General features: G+C 38.9%; 1 long non-coding RNA gene across 1 annotated transcript; it reads left to right on the top strand.

Annotated features, from left to right (window-relative positions):
- The first annotated feature begins 4,795 nt into the window (after positions 1–4,795).
- LOC139611552 (uncharacterized) lies at positions 4,796–6,493 on the top strand. The gene is made up of 3 exons (XR_011686329.1): positions 4,796–5,333; positions 5,429–5,499; positions 5,728–6,493. It is a non-coding gene; the product is annotated as an uncharacterized lncRNA (long non-coding RNA).
- Positions 6,494–14,829: the final 8,336 nt, after the last annotated feature.

Raw genomic sequence — 14,829 nt, 5'->3', positions numbered from 1 at the left:
GCTGCTTTTTACATTATGTATTGTTCCAAACACAACATTTACGCCAGTTTTCACCTACATGTGGGGTCAGGATGACGTCTGCGGGTCAAGATGTGATAGTCAGGAATTCACTAACCAGCACATCACCCTGTCACATATCAGATCTCCCTAACCTAAAACCATATGTGACAGTTATGAGGTTGATGAGCAGAAGATAAGTAAAGTCTTATAATATGGGTTGGAAAGTCTGGTTTTGTAATATAGTCAAATATCAAATATTGACAGGCAACTAGAAACCTGTGAGTTATCTTCTTTTCTTTTATAATAAATGTTAAGTCAAGATTAGTCTGACAGTTTCTTAGTCTTTAAATGAAGGTTAACTTAAGGTTTTAGTTTAAACCAGCAGTTCACAGTGTTATGACATATGCAAATGATGGACATTGTTTTACTTACAAGACAAGTAGCCCACAGTAAAAACAGGCTGTAATTATTAAGTCCATTTCTTGCTCTCCATGTTTTATTATCCCTTTCCTTATTTGTCTTTGATTTATTTTGTCTGAAGTCTGTATTTGCATGACCTTTCAAATGCTGTGTAACAATGTGTAAAATTAATTTGAAACACAAAACAATCTTTAAAAATGTTAAAAATTGTCAGCAACAATAAATGACAATAATATTGGCACTAATCTATAACTCATTTCCCTCTGGTATTTTAGTGCCATTCCATATTAAAAAGAGTCTGTTTGAAGGCTGTTATGGACGTGAGCAACCTCTCTGTTGTCACTACCAATACCACCATACATCTGTACATTTCCACTTGAAAGTGGCTCTGTTTGTGAAGATCAAACAGAGCTGGGGTCTTCTGAGGTGTCCCAAGCAAACATCTGATTCTGCCTCTTTAGAGAAACCTTCAAAAGGATTTCACAGTATGACATGACTACATATGTTTTATTTTATAAAGACTGGGTGGTGGATGTATTTGATCCTGTCAGGTCACCCATGCAACACAGTCTGTCACTCTCAGTAGTGACAAATATGTTTAGATTAAAAGGACATGCTGGTTTTTTTTTTTTAACACATAAAAAACATAAATAGCAATAAAAATGCATGTGTGTGTCTGTGTATCTAGGCTTGCAAGTGCTCCCAGATCTGTATTGTTTAAGGTATTTGTATATATGCTCTTCCAGTTAACACAGTCCTCATGTTTTTATAATCCTGAAAACAGATGATGTGACTTTCAGGAAGGACTCTGCTGGACAGATGAATCCGTCCATTTTACACGCGCCCAGAGAGGAGAAGCATACGGACAATGTGTGAGACTTCCAGTAACAGATCATATGACTCAGTCCGTTTGCAGATGGTCAGTCATTTTGACCGTGGTCTACAGCTCCGGTGCTACAGCATTGGACTCATGTTGTCGTGTTCACGAAGCCAGTTTAAGGTGACTTTTGCTTTGTGACATGGTGTTTAATCATGCTGGAGGTAGCTGTTAGAAGATGGTATGTGATGACCATAAAGGGATGGGCAGCAAAAATACTCAGTTAGCCCGTGGCATTCAAATCATAATTCATTTGTATTAAGAGTGCGCCAAGAAAACTTTTCCCAGGTATAATAATATTAATAATAATATTAATAATAATAATAATAATAATAATAATAATTATTATTATTATTATTATTATTATTATTATTATTATTATTATTATTATTATTATTATTACCTATGGGTTTATCATTGAATAAAAATAAGATATGTACAGCCTATTTATTAACATGAATAACAACAAAATACTTTATTCAACAAAATAAAACAAAATATTAAATTATCAGGTAGTCATGGTGATGAGGGGTAGTCATGGTGATGAGGACTGACGTGTTCAGCTGTCCCTATATAAAGCAGATCCCAGAAGTCTGACTTCATCCTTCACCTGAGCGCTGACTGACAGGAGCAGAGCTACTGAAAGTGAAACTCTTCAGTTGTGACCAAGTGTTGATTTGTTGAAAAGTAAAACCCCGGAATTGAGAAAAAAAAAAAAATCTCTGCTCAGCTTGTGACATCTGGAGGTTTGAAAGCAGCTGTAGCAGTGAGGGGAACATGGCCTCCTCCGGTTTCTGCCGAGAAAAACACCTGCTGACTGCTGGCGTCTTCCTCCTGTTGGATGACTGCTGAAATATAAGCAGCTCTCTTTATACATAGAATATGACAGCAGAATTATGATTGTAATTAGGAGAAATTTGCTAAATCTTTGTCTTAAAAACACAGTGTCCTCAAAAACAAGGCAGTTTCAACATCAGTTTTAAATATGAATGCAAACAGTTTTACCTCGTCTGTCCCTTATTACTAAAAAAGTTATCTATTGTACTAACTTATCAAAATTTGACTTAATCTGCAGCCTGCATGTGGAGCTTTCATAACTCTGCTCGGGATACCAGTCAACATATGTTCTGCAAAAATGTAGTTCTGCTTTAAGCTACTTGAGTTGTGCATTAAAAAATATTTATTATTAAATAATTCAGGACCATGTCAGAAGCCTTTCAACAAAAGAACAAAAGAAGCGTCTTTTAATCTGATCACGTTGAAATGAAATTATAGAAATGAAACGGTTGTCTTTTATTGTGGCAGAGATAGACAGTCATTCTGAAGGATATTTAAACAATATTTCATTCATACTTGTGCCAAGAGTCAAAATCAACATAATATTGTGCTGTATAAATGTATTTTAACACTTATGATATTAAGAAGAATTCATATTATTCATGCTGTCCTTGAACCACATGAATAAGCTTAAATACATGAATAATCTTTACAATGAGTCCAACTGTGGATCTTTATTCTTCTGTGTGACATGATGATGAACTGTGCTTTCAAAGTCATCACTGAAGATATTTTGAGTCCAATCCTGGCTAATGTAAATAATGTATTCCTTTTTGTCCTTCCCATTTAGCTGATATGCTTCAGCCAGGACGAGCCCTTCAGATGATCATAACAAACCTGAGGAACCGTCCTCTCAGCACCGCACACATCGAGTCTCTGAAGGAGACCGTCCTGAGTCTGTATCACAACCTCATCACAGGCTCTGAGGACTTCCCTGTCATTCTGTTCAGGGGCTCCTTCCGCTCCCTTCAGTTGGACACACCGTTTGTGGAGCAGGAGCAGAGGGAGAACACCACACCATCTCCGGTAATGGAACAAGCAGCTGGCTTGATGGTGCCTGCCGCAGGCTCCAGCTTTGCTCCTTCAACCATACTGACTCCTATTCTTCCTGAGAAGACACAGCTGGAAACACTGAAGGCTGACCGCAGAAACTGTGTCCGTCACGTGGAGGTTGATGGGGTTGAAGACTGTGACCAGAGTCATCTCCCCCGTGTACCGCAATGAAAACACCAAGCTGGCAAACCGTTGGAGGCTGAGCAGACAGACAAGTTTTCATGTCTGTCCTCTGTAAATTTGCTAAAGACTCGGCACCGTGTGCAAAGACACAGAGGAAGAAGAGGAAGGGTACTGAGGAAAAGCGCAGCAGCAGCAGCAGCAGCATGATGTGATGGTCCAATATTTCTTAAGAACAAACCAGAACATCCAGCAGTTCCCGGTGGACCTGCAGGCTCTAGGCTCTGTGGTGCTGCAGGCTTCAGTCTGTCCCTTCAACACTAACATGGATCAACAGTCAATTTTAGACTCACAGGCCTCAAGTCATGCCTTGTAAATTTGACAGACCATGTTTGTGTTCTGGACTATTCTGGCTCCTCCAAACTAGCCTGAGCCACAGCGGAGCTACGGAGAACTCCTGAGATAGGAGCCCTCATGAAAGAATATTCAAGGAATTTAAATTAGATTTTTACTTCATGCAAGATGAACTGGAAACTCTACATCACCAGTCTCCCCTGCAGCTTTGAACTACAGAGGTGATGTGGATGGGCCTCTTCATTCTTCTCCACAGTAACAAAAAAGTTTGATTGTGTTTTTCTTGAGCTAAAAACACATACAACTTTATCTGACTCCTCATCAATTAAGATCAAGCCTCAGACTTTAGTTTGAGTGGGGAATGAAAAGCACGACAGGAAACATCCCCGCTGCAGGGACAGAGTCAAAGCCACAATACTAGCGATCCAATGACAAGCAGGAAGAACAGACTGATTGAAGAAGAAGGAGAAGACAGAAACAGCGAGATAGAAGCCAGTGAGGATCTCTGCCAGCAGTGGATAGAGCGACAAAGATCAGTTTGTGAAGGATGAAAACCTGGGAGCCAAAAACGCCGCTTTGAAACATCACCAAGGATGAACGCACTGATATGTAGTCATTTCCAGAGAATCTGTAAGTTCAAGAAATTGCTGTTTGTGTTCCCAAAAGATGAGACAGAGGACACAAGAGGAGACAGCATGCACTGTGAAGTCCTTCAAAAAGATAAATACACACTTACTTTACATTATTATCAAAATATTCTATATTATTCCTAAATTGTCTAATAGTTCTTCCATTGTGAAGAGTTCTGAAATTATTAACTATTATTCTCCCTTATCTGCCATTTGTCTTTTAGAGAAGAGACGAGCAGCTGAGACAACGGGACATGGAGACACCATGTCCTGAGAATTCTCTCATAAAGAAAGATAAGTACACACTTACTTTATGTTATTATCAAAATTATATATATTATTCCTATACTGCTTAATAGTTCTTCCATTCTGAAGAGTTCTGAAATTATTATTCTCTCTTATCTGCCGTTTGTGTTTTAGAGAAGAGACGAGGAGCTGCGACAACAGGACGTGGAGACAGCATGCACTGTGAACCATCTTATATCAAAAGATAAATACATTTACTCCAAGTTATTATCTAAGTTATTAGAATTCTTTAACAGTTAAATATTTCTTGCAGTTGCAGAAGTTGTTTGTTGTAACTATTGTCTGTACTTGTCTGTTATTTGTCTTTTAAAGAGAGGAAGAAATGAGTCCAGACCAAGACCAGACAACAAGGGGACGGCGAGCACTCTAAACCCTCTTAAAAGATAAGTATATATTTGTTCTCTGATATTATCTGAATGCCTTGGATCAATAGTTTTTCTGTGAAACTCATCGGTGAACTTATTAACTTGTTATTTCCTCTCGTGTTTTTATTTGTCTTTTAGAGGAGAGGAGACAGAAGATTAGTATATTCTTCTTTTTAATTCACTGCTCTTTTTACTTCACTGTTGAAGTTATAAACTGTTACTGTTGACAAAAGGCAAAGTAATGACACATTTCTCATTTGTCTTTTAGAGAGATGAGAGGAAACAGCTGGAGGAGGAAACAAGAAAAAGACCATCAGAGAAAAGGAGAAAGGAGATAATATTCACTGTGAACCCTCTCATTCAAAAATAAAAGTATTCATTTATTCTATGATATTATAGTTCTTTTTTATCCCATTGTTAAAGACATAGTAACTATTACTCTCCCTTATCTGTTATTTGTCTTTTAGAAAGAGGAGAGGAGAAGATTGAGGGAGGAAGGAGACAACAGTCACTGAAGGAGTTCTTTAAACCACTTTGGGTAAATTTCATTGATTTTGTTTAAGTCATTTAATGACAATGACATTGTTTCATCTTTTTATTATTTTGTCTGTGTGAACATGAGGAGCAGCCTTTACTGTATATTTCTGTCTTGAATAAACTCACATGAAGTCACAGCGTGTGTTTATATCCATGCCAGCTCAAATCAATTACATATTGTGCGTTTTATTCAGTGTGTTCGTTATGATCTGTTGTGTCAAACCTGCAGGCTGAACACGACAGGAGACACAGAGGACGACTGACGCTTTGTGAGCAACCAGGTAGCTCATAAAACGAGGAGTGAAAGCTGTTACTACACTGGCTGAATGAGCTGCTACATGACAGTGACTGTTTGCTTCATCATCATCACTGACTTCTTCACTGATACAGATTAAAAGGATTCATTTACCTGTTGGACAGAAGAATAAAACTGTGTCTGAGGTCTCATCATGAAACTCCTGTATCAGGATTATCTTCCTGCTAAAGGAAGTTCAGGTAAACTTTTACAACCAAAACTCAGACATGTTATTGCTTATGTAAACCACACTGAGCCCCCGTGTATCGAGAGTGCTACACTGACAAATGTTGATCTATATGATCCCGGTAAACAGTGACTTCCTTAAATATCCTGTCCCTAGGTGGAGTGAGGAGGGACAGGAACATTGTTTTAACAGTATTCATTAGAGACATTTACTAAAAAAACAAATTGTTGGCCCAGAAGAAAAATAGCATGCCTTTGTTGAATACAGATTTGACTTCTGAAATGAGATCTCTTCCAGTTTTACTGAAATGTAAACCGCTTAGATTTCCTCCGTGTGAAATGATAGTTTGTCTAAATGATGCTTTTGTGCTGCTTACAGTAATCCCATCTATTCTAATCCATGACTTCCCATCGCAAGCAAACAAGCCTTCCACACAGCTCAACTTCAGTGTGCTTTATGTACTGACCTTCTGGTTTTAGCAGGGATACAAACCACATGATTGGTGTTTTTGATACTCACAACACATTCAATTTTCTGGTTCTTGTAAACCTCTGTAGTCTCACATTTCAAAAACAAACATGACATTAATGGCAAATGACACACAGGGCAGAAACGGCATGACTGCACGGTTAGTTGTGATGGAAGTGGTTGTGTGACTGAGCTGTTAGTCACAGCATCAAAGCAGAAATGGTGTTCATGGTTTCGAGCACTTACTGGAACCCCGGGTGTCCCAACGGCTCTGTGGGCAGACTCACATACCAAATGTACTGGATCCAAAGGTCTGATCTCAGCTCATGTTCTCAATTACCAACCCTTTATACCTCATCCGCAACATTTCCGAGGGCAATATTGTACTTTTTACTCCACCACAGTCATTTGCACTGTATAGTCACCCATTAAGGTTATATATAAAAACATGTAATAAACGTATAAAAACAAAACACTTTCAAAGATTAAACCGTTGTTATCCATCATTTTGGGCATGTGACCTCTTACAAAAAAGTCAGTGTCCGATTGAGGCTCCTTGTCGTGTTTTGAATGTTATTACCAGCTCCACCAAAGAGGAATTTCCCCTGTAAACGTCTCACATGGTTTAATTTAAAGAATAATAATCAGCCCAAATACATAAAATTATCAAATATTTCACACAAAAAAAGTTTAGAAATTACAAAAAAAAAAAAATTAAAATTGATTTTTGTATCATAATGTTGTTTTTTCTTCTTTCCTCTGCCATTAATCACATGTAGGATTTTGAATGCCAGACTTTCTCTTGTGGTGGAGTAAATTTTGCATTGCTGTACCGAGGGGATAGTGCTAATCTCCCTGCACATTTTCAATAAAATACCCAGTGTAATTTTACACAAAACCTATGTAAGACTCTTGGAAAATATTATTATATATCAGTACTTTCCCATAACAAATAATAACAGATTACAATAAAAGCTATTTTTATTTTCACTTCCTTCAACAACCAAGTATGAAAAGCAGTAAAGAATGTCAAAGAAACAAGATGTAAGATCCAATCTAAGGGACCTTTAAACTAACAGTAGTGTATATGTCTGTTTTTTAATCTAATACATTAAATTGCATCGTTAAATAACAATGAAGTCACCATGGCTGCTTTTTTGCATCACTCTTTCTATAGGCAGCGAGATAATTTGATGTCTTTTGGACATATGTAAAGTTATCTGTCAACTTTAACAGTTTTTCCACTGTGGGTTCGATTTATTGGTTTATTGGTAAAAAATTGCATTTTCAGTTTTGATCATTTGACTTGTAAAAGGCTGAAAACAAAATCTGGTTAAAATGTAAAAACTATCCCACCGCTGAGGACTGAAAAGTTGATTATGAGTTGTTTATTGCTCCAAGTCAGAGTTAGGAAGAAAATAATAATTATCTTTCCTACTATTATCATTCCAACTCCACCCTCAACTTCCAGACCACTGTTAGGAGACTATCTCCCTCTCTCTCTCTCTCTCTCTCTGTCTCTCTGTGTCTCTCTCTCTGTGTCTCTTTCCCTCTGATGTGCAAGTGTATGCAGATCATTACTTTTCATGATGACACGCTTCAGTTGATGTCTCAGTTATCTGTCACTGCCAGAGGCTATAAAGTAAAAGTTGACTGCTCCTGATGTTGATCTTGACGCTGACCTTTACTGCTGCATGCGTCCTTTCAAGATTGTCTTGCTTTTATCTTAATGATAATATCTTAAAACTAAAACACCAATCACATTTTTTTTAGACTATTTCAAAAGTCCATTGTTACAGAAGTTAACCTGATGAAGGTGGTGGTTGAAGGACCTCATCTGTTCCGCATTAGCGCTGCAGCAGACACTACAGAGTGTTTTTTTTTCTCAGGTTAAATGGCCAGATCCAGAACAACTTTTGAATTTTCCAACAATTTGTCCCGGGATTATAGCAGCAGATATTCAGTGATGACCCAGTCAGAATAGTGAGATATTAAGACGCTTTGTTGGCTCATTTTTACCTGTGTTGTAATTCCAGATGTTTGAAAGGACACATCTTTCACATTCATTCATTGAAAGCTCATCCTTCTTCGGAAAGAAAATGACTCTCATCACTTTCTTTTTCAGTCAGTTTAAGGTCACAGTCACAGGAGTAATTGGTCTCACAATAAAACATGAGTTAAAGATGACTGTTTAATGGAGATATTGTCATGCTTCATTTCTTTCAAGGATTTAACCACAGAAGTGTGCCAAAGGAAACACGAGGTGGTTGTTGATTTGATGTTAAGCCTGAAGCTTTGGCTGTTTAGTCGTCATTAACTTTTAGGCAGAAATATGAAGGAGTCTCAAGTTGCCACCTGTTTTTATAAATCTGCAGATTGCTAAATCTTCATCAAGACAAATATCAGGGGTTTAGCGCTTCTCACAAAAAGACAATAAAATTACACTTAAATGTGGTGATAAGGCGACTCGCCTAAAGCTTGCAAATAAAAAAACATTAAAAAATCAGTATGTTTGGAGAAATGAAGAAACCTTGGGTCACGTTCTGGCTCGCCTCTGTTCTGCAAGCTTGCTAGCTGGCAATTTCTCACTCAGCATTTCTTTTTTACAAAGTTTTACTGTGTGAGCACAGGAAAAAACGAAGAAAGAAACCCCAACGAAATCAAATTAGCAGAGCAATGCATCATCACAACTTAGTCTGGTCTATAAAATTCACCAAGACTCTCTTCTAATGTCGTGTTTTTAATTTCAAGTTGTAATCTCTGCTGTTCAAAACTTTTACAGCCTCACTCCTCTGTACCCTGCTGTCATGTCAGCCATGTCTGAGCTGTAACCGCAGCCCACATTTGTTCATCAATGTTTAGCCCACGAACGTCTAGAATTTACGGGCGATAAAGCTCTTTAAGGGCTGCTAAAAGCATCAATATTGAATAAACAATATTCATTTTACAAAAGACTATTAACCTTATCTATCACATGAAGCAAGTCACACGTCATACTGTGGAGAAAGGCTGGAGTTTTAATTAAAAGCATTGTCACAAATGTCAGTGGAATATTGAATGAGGTTTATTCACCTCTCACTTCGACTCTCTAACTTAGATGACGCGCTTCGTGAAGAGGGCGCTGAGCTGCATGCATAGACATCAAACTGATATCATCTAATCTGGCTCCTGGTAAGAAAGCGAACAGACATGCTGTATTCCTTGAAGCTGCTGACCGCATCATCACTAAGAAACGCACAGTATTCTGAACGTTAAACATGTGGAACGAACTCTGTCCTCACACCTTCTACCGTCTGCTCACTCGGACTGTTCACAAAAATCAGCTGCAGTTGCTGGGGCGAAGCCTCACAGGGTTTCTCATGCTCATCCTCGCGCTCGACTTTTAACAGACACCTGCCCGCAGTCAAAGGATGACTTAACTCACTTATGCACTCTTTTTCCATTAAGCTTGATCTCCATCACACCAGAACGTGAGCTGGGGAGGGGTGGGGGCTTGGGTCAGTGGCAGGACCAGAATTGGTATAACTGCACAGCGAGAGAGAGAGGGACAGAGAGAGAGAGAGAGAGAGAGGATGAAGGGGTGTGAAGGAATGCAGCTGTTCAAACAGCTCTTTGATTTAGTGGTCACATCGCACAGTGTGACTCACTCTGGCTCAAATACCGTGGAGTCCACTCAGACGTTCATCCCTCTGGTCCGCTGGTTTTCTGCTCTCTTTTGGCCTGTGTGTGTGTGTGTGTGTGTGTGTGTGTAAGACAGTTTAAATGTGCCCAGTATCTGCTGCACCTGAATTTGATGACTTGTGGTTAGTTAAACCCACATGCACTCTATTTTTTTCTTCGTACCCATGAACCACCAGAAATTATAGGCATGCCTATAATTTCCAACAAGTCAACAACAAAGATAATGTACTAATCAACCTCAAAAACATCTACGGCTTGTGCTCATCTGTGACTCTGAAACTCCAATTTTTTCCGGGGCATCTGTTCATGATAGAAGACCTGAACTCCCAGAGAGACAGAGAGATGAATAAATGGCCGCAGAAGGATATGGCAGTTTTTACATTTCTCTGTTTTTACTATAACCTTCAGCTGACAATGTCCCACACATTCAGAAATACCCCTTGGGAATGAGTCAAACCAAGTGGAATGTCTTCCTAAATGTAAAAAAAAAAATAAAATCACTGGCCATCCAGTGCTAGCCAGAATGTTTTTCCAGGCATTGATAAAATATTTGCAATCAAAGCCTCATACTTTCAGAACAACCCCCCACCAGTAATATAATCAGCAAATACTGTGCTTTTCCATTTTAAAGTAACACACAGCACCTGTGAATTAAAGGTGCCCTGAGTTATCTCGTAAACAACATTTCTGTTTACATTCAGCGTTACCCACCAAAACACATGATGCTCCTCTTTAAAAAGCCCGTTGTATTTCACAGTTTCTTGCTTGCTACCAAGACCTGTAGATCAGTGGAACAGTGTGAAACTACCAGCAGAATGTGCACATGTGCAAAGCGAACAAATAAGGGGCCCGCTCGAGAAAACACTGCGCTGCTGGAGGTCAAAAACTCCACGCGGTAGCTTTAATCGATAAATCGTTGCCGTGAGGAAAAGTAATCTTGATGTATTTTAGAGTCAAATATGTTTGAAATTCTGTCACTATCAGTTATTGTTTGGGTTTCAGTTCGATGGCATCAAGTACCTGTTGTTCTATGCTGTGATGACTTTTGTTGCTATTTTACCAATATGATAGTCATGTTGCTGTTTTGCACTGTAGCTACAAAGTTGTGTATTTGAGTCATTTAAAGTTAACCAAAGATAGTTTCCTCCAGGCTCCATTGCCAGAACATTTGATGCCATAATAAATCCATATTTTCATGACTATGACTGAAAAGGAATATGTTTCTATTGTTTTATAGATGTTTAGGCATGTCAGCTGATAGCCCCAGTGCCACTGGGCCGAGCACAATGCGCATATTTGAGACAAAAACTTGTCCACCTGTTGGCCAAAGGTTATTATGTCAATTATGTCAAAGCACATATGTTGCATCCAAATCAATATCAAAGTCCAAGTATGTATCCATGTGACATGGTCTCTGTCTGGAGGACGGCAGGGTCAAAATATGAAAAGGTCGAATGTGATGCTAAACAATTGAACTAAATCACGAACCCAGAAATTGTGGAAAAAGAAAAATACTCTCCTGATTAATGCTATCATTTTTGGGTTACTGAATCTGACGGAGAACATAGAGCGGATTTAACATGGCAGCAAGCCTGTGTAAGCTGCCAGATGTCAGGTTTCATGTTGGAAAGAAAATCAGGATCTGTTCTTCTAGAGAATTCTGTAAACTGTCAGTCAACGAAAGGAATTTTAACAGCATAGCAAGCTTAGAGGAGGCCAAAAATATGACAGCGGTAAATAAGCCTTGTTGGCCTGCATGGAAGCCTTTTTATAAACCGCAGCCTCTTGTACACAGCGGCTGTCAGTCCAGCTGCTCCCCTCGATCCCTGCTCACCGGGGTCAGTACAATCTAAAGAGACACTCTGCCTTCCCTTTACTCTCTGACTGTGTCAACAGGCTGCGTGTACGGTTTCACTTTCCCCCGCTGCACTTCTCACCTGTGTCTCATTGAAGTCATGCCAAAAATGATAATATAAAAGCGGAGAGGAAAGTGCTCTGTGTGTGTGTGTCTGTGGGCTTTTGTGTGCATGTGAATGTTAAAATTACAGGTCAGGTATCCGCCAGGATTCAATCCAAAAGCTCCGAAACACCACCTGATCTATGCATGTCTGATTGTGTGTGTGTGTCTGTGTTCATACGCTGGCGTGTGTGCATCAATGAGAGCCTTGTGTTATCAGCCCCCCCCCCACCAGTGTGATTGAAATGTAAATTGAAAGTGTCATAAAGCCCATATTGTCAGCCAAACGCACAGTTATGAAGAAATAATAACAGGCTCTTTCATTAGGGAAATGACAGCTCTCATTTGCTCTGATTTTCCTCCCGGTGGAATGTCTCTGTAATTACTTCAATATTGAGAAACAGGGAGTCGAAAAAAGAAAAACATCTGGGATCAATGACAACATTTTTGTTGGATATTAAAAACAATGTTCTTCCTCTGACAGCGTTTACTGGTAAGAAAAATAATGTTCTGTAAAACTGGTGTACAATTTTTCCACCTCCAATTTTCCCCATGTAGCTGACATAGCATTACAGGTGTCAAACTCTTCTTATTTTTATAAAGGTGGACTCGTGGAACAGAGAGACCATTCACTCGACATCCAAGCCATACAAAGTGAAATTCTCATAAACTCCGATGCTGTGAAATTCTTACAATGCATCTACAGTATGGACCATACATCCACATAATTAATTCATTTCTGTTTTTCGTATATTTGAGAGAATGTCTGACCATAATGGAATAATAGTGAATCACACACCATTTGGTCATGTTTCAAGCATCAGTGCAAGAATCAGGGGCTTTTGTCTGGACCACAGGAGTGGAGTCGTGTCAGTGCTGCTGGTTGTCCACTCCGTTCATAATGTTCATGACTCACTGTCTGCCTGTGGTGTTATTTTATTTTCTCATTGACTTTTCCTGACCGATCTTTATGTTTTTTTTCTCTCTCTCTCTTCTGGTTCTTTGTAGTTGGAGGTTGATCTACAGAAGGGAACAAAATGGAGCTGGAACAGGATTAGTGGAGATTTGTAATTTCAAGGTTATAAGGACACAATGTTCAGTGGATGTTGCCTGAAATTACAACAGAAATTGGTCACAAGGCTGAAACCGGACAAACACCTCTTGTGTATACAAAAGGTGTTTGTTTGGTTAAGTCACTGTGAAAAAGAGAAGTCAGTATAATCAACTAACAGTGTCACTTTAGTTTTATGTCATAAAACAAATCTATTGTATTGTATTGTCAAGGCAAAATCTTTGGCACCAATAATACCACGGTTGGAATTTACAACAACGTAACTACTTTTTACTTTAACTTATTGTTACAAGTTTGACTTTCTTTAAAAAAAAAATCAAAATCAAAACATATTGAATGATTTTTTTTTTCCAGGACACAGATTTAAGCCGACATCTTTACAGTAGAGTGTCCATCTTCTACACAAGCATCCTTCAGACCCATCATAACAGAATCTGGTGATCCATGCATCATTTACATGAATTTATTATTATTATTACATTATTTAGAATTATATAATAACTGAGTGACTGAGTAACTTGTGTTTGGGACCTTACTGAAGTAAAATAAACCATCAGCATGTATATAGAGATGATCTGATCCAGGTGTGATATGAAGACAGTGGACTGTAACCATCACCACCCCTCCTTTCCTTTCACTCAGGCCCATCATGATGGAAGTGAGTAAGTAACCAGAGAAGTGTATTTTTATTGACTCTGGACCTCTGCCGTGACATGTCAGGAGGAAGCACCCAGAGGCTGAGGTTAGAGAGAGAAAAGAGAAGCTCTGAGGAATGAAGAATGGGACACTGATACAGGGAAGTTCCTGTGTCCGCAGCCTCGAGGGGCAACGCAGGCTTCATTTCCCAGGCTGGGCTGCCTGTGTTTGTGTGCGCACAGACTCGGTTCACAAGAGCAGCAGATACTGAAAATCAGACTTCACCGTGATAGTGCTGTCTTCCTGAGAGTGGTTATAACACTATGACCAGGGACAGGATGGTGAGTTAGGCAAGCTGTTATTAGGGAAAACATGTTCCCTTCTTAGAACTTAAACTCAACTCCCATAGGGTTAATAAAATGATATACATCTTGGTTTACAGTGTTTTCAGGACACGTAAATACAACCTGCATCATCACCATCTGTCTTGTCTGGTCTGGACACTGTCTCATCTGTGTTACGATAGGACAGTTTTATCTGCGTCCCATGGTTGTCCCGTCCTGCTACGATGCATTTGCTCATTTTATAATTCAGTTAAAATCTAAATTTAAGTTTAAACACTACAGTTGGGTAAAAGTCAGCTTTTGACATGACCTTTTCAACTGATACGGCAATCTTGTTTGTAAAGTTTCTTATTTACACAACCAGCCATTACAGAGCCTCATTGTCATTCATCTGTGTGAGTGCTGTATCTTGTGCAATAGTCACTCTGTTTTTAGCTGTATTTTTGGCTTCCAACTCCTGGGGGAAATATCTGACCTCTTTCACATTGTCATTTGATATCATTATCAAAATATCAATTACAGCTGCCTCAACTAAATCAATTAATTTTGTGTGCTAATAATGTATTCACCTCCTCAGACAGTATAATTTGAGGTCATGGGTTCATTTATGCCCGCAGTCGTTTTCTAGATTGTGTGTGTGTGTGTATCTTCGAGTTAACCTATGAAACAAGACACAAAAACCAACCCAGAT

Source organism: Trachinotus anak, unplaced genomic scaffold (genome assembly GCF_046630095.1).
Source record: "Trachinotus anak isolate AG129_WGS33_773 ecotype Australia unplaced genomic scaffold, CSIRO_AGI_Tana_v1 ptg000028l, whole genome shotgun sequence".
Classification (NCBI taxonomy): domain Eukaryota; kingdom Metazoa; phylum Chordata; class Actinopteri; order Carangiformes; family Carangidae; genus Trachinotus; species Trachinotus anak.
The sequence above is the reverse complement of the archived record's forward strand: the minus strand, read 5'-3'. Positions and strand labels throughout refer to the sequence as shown.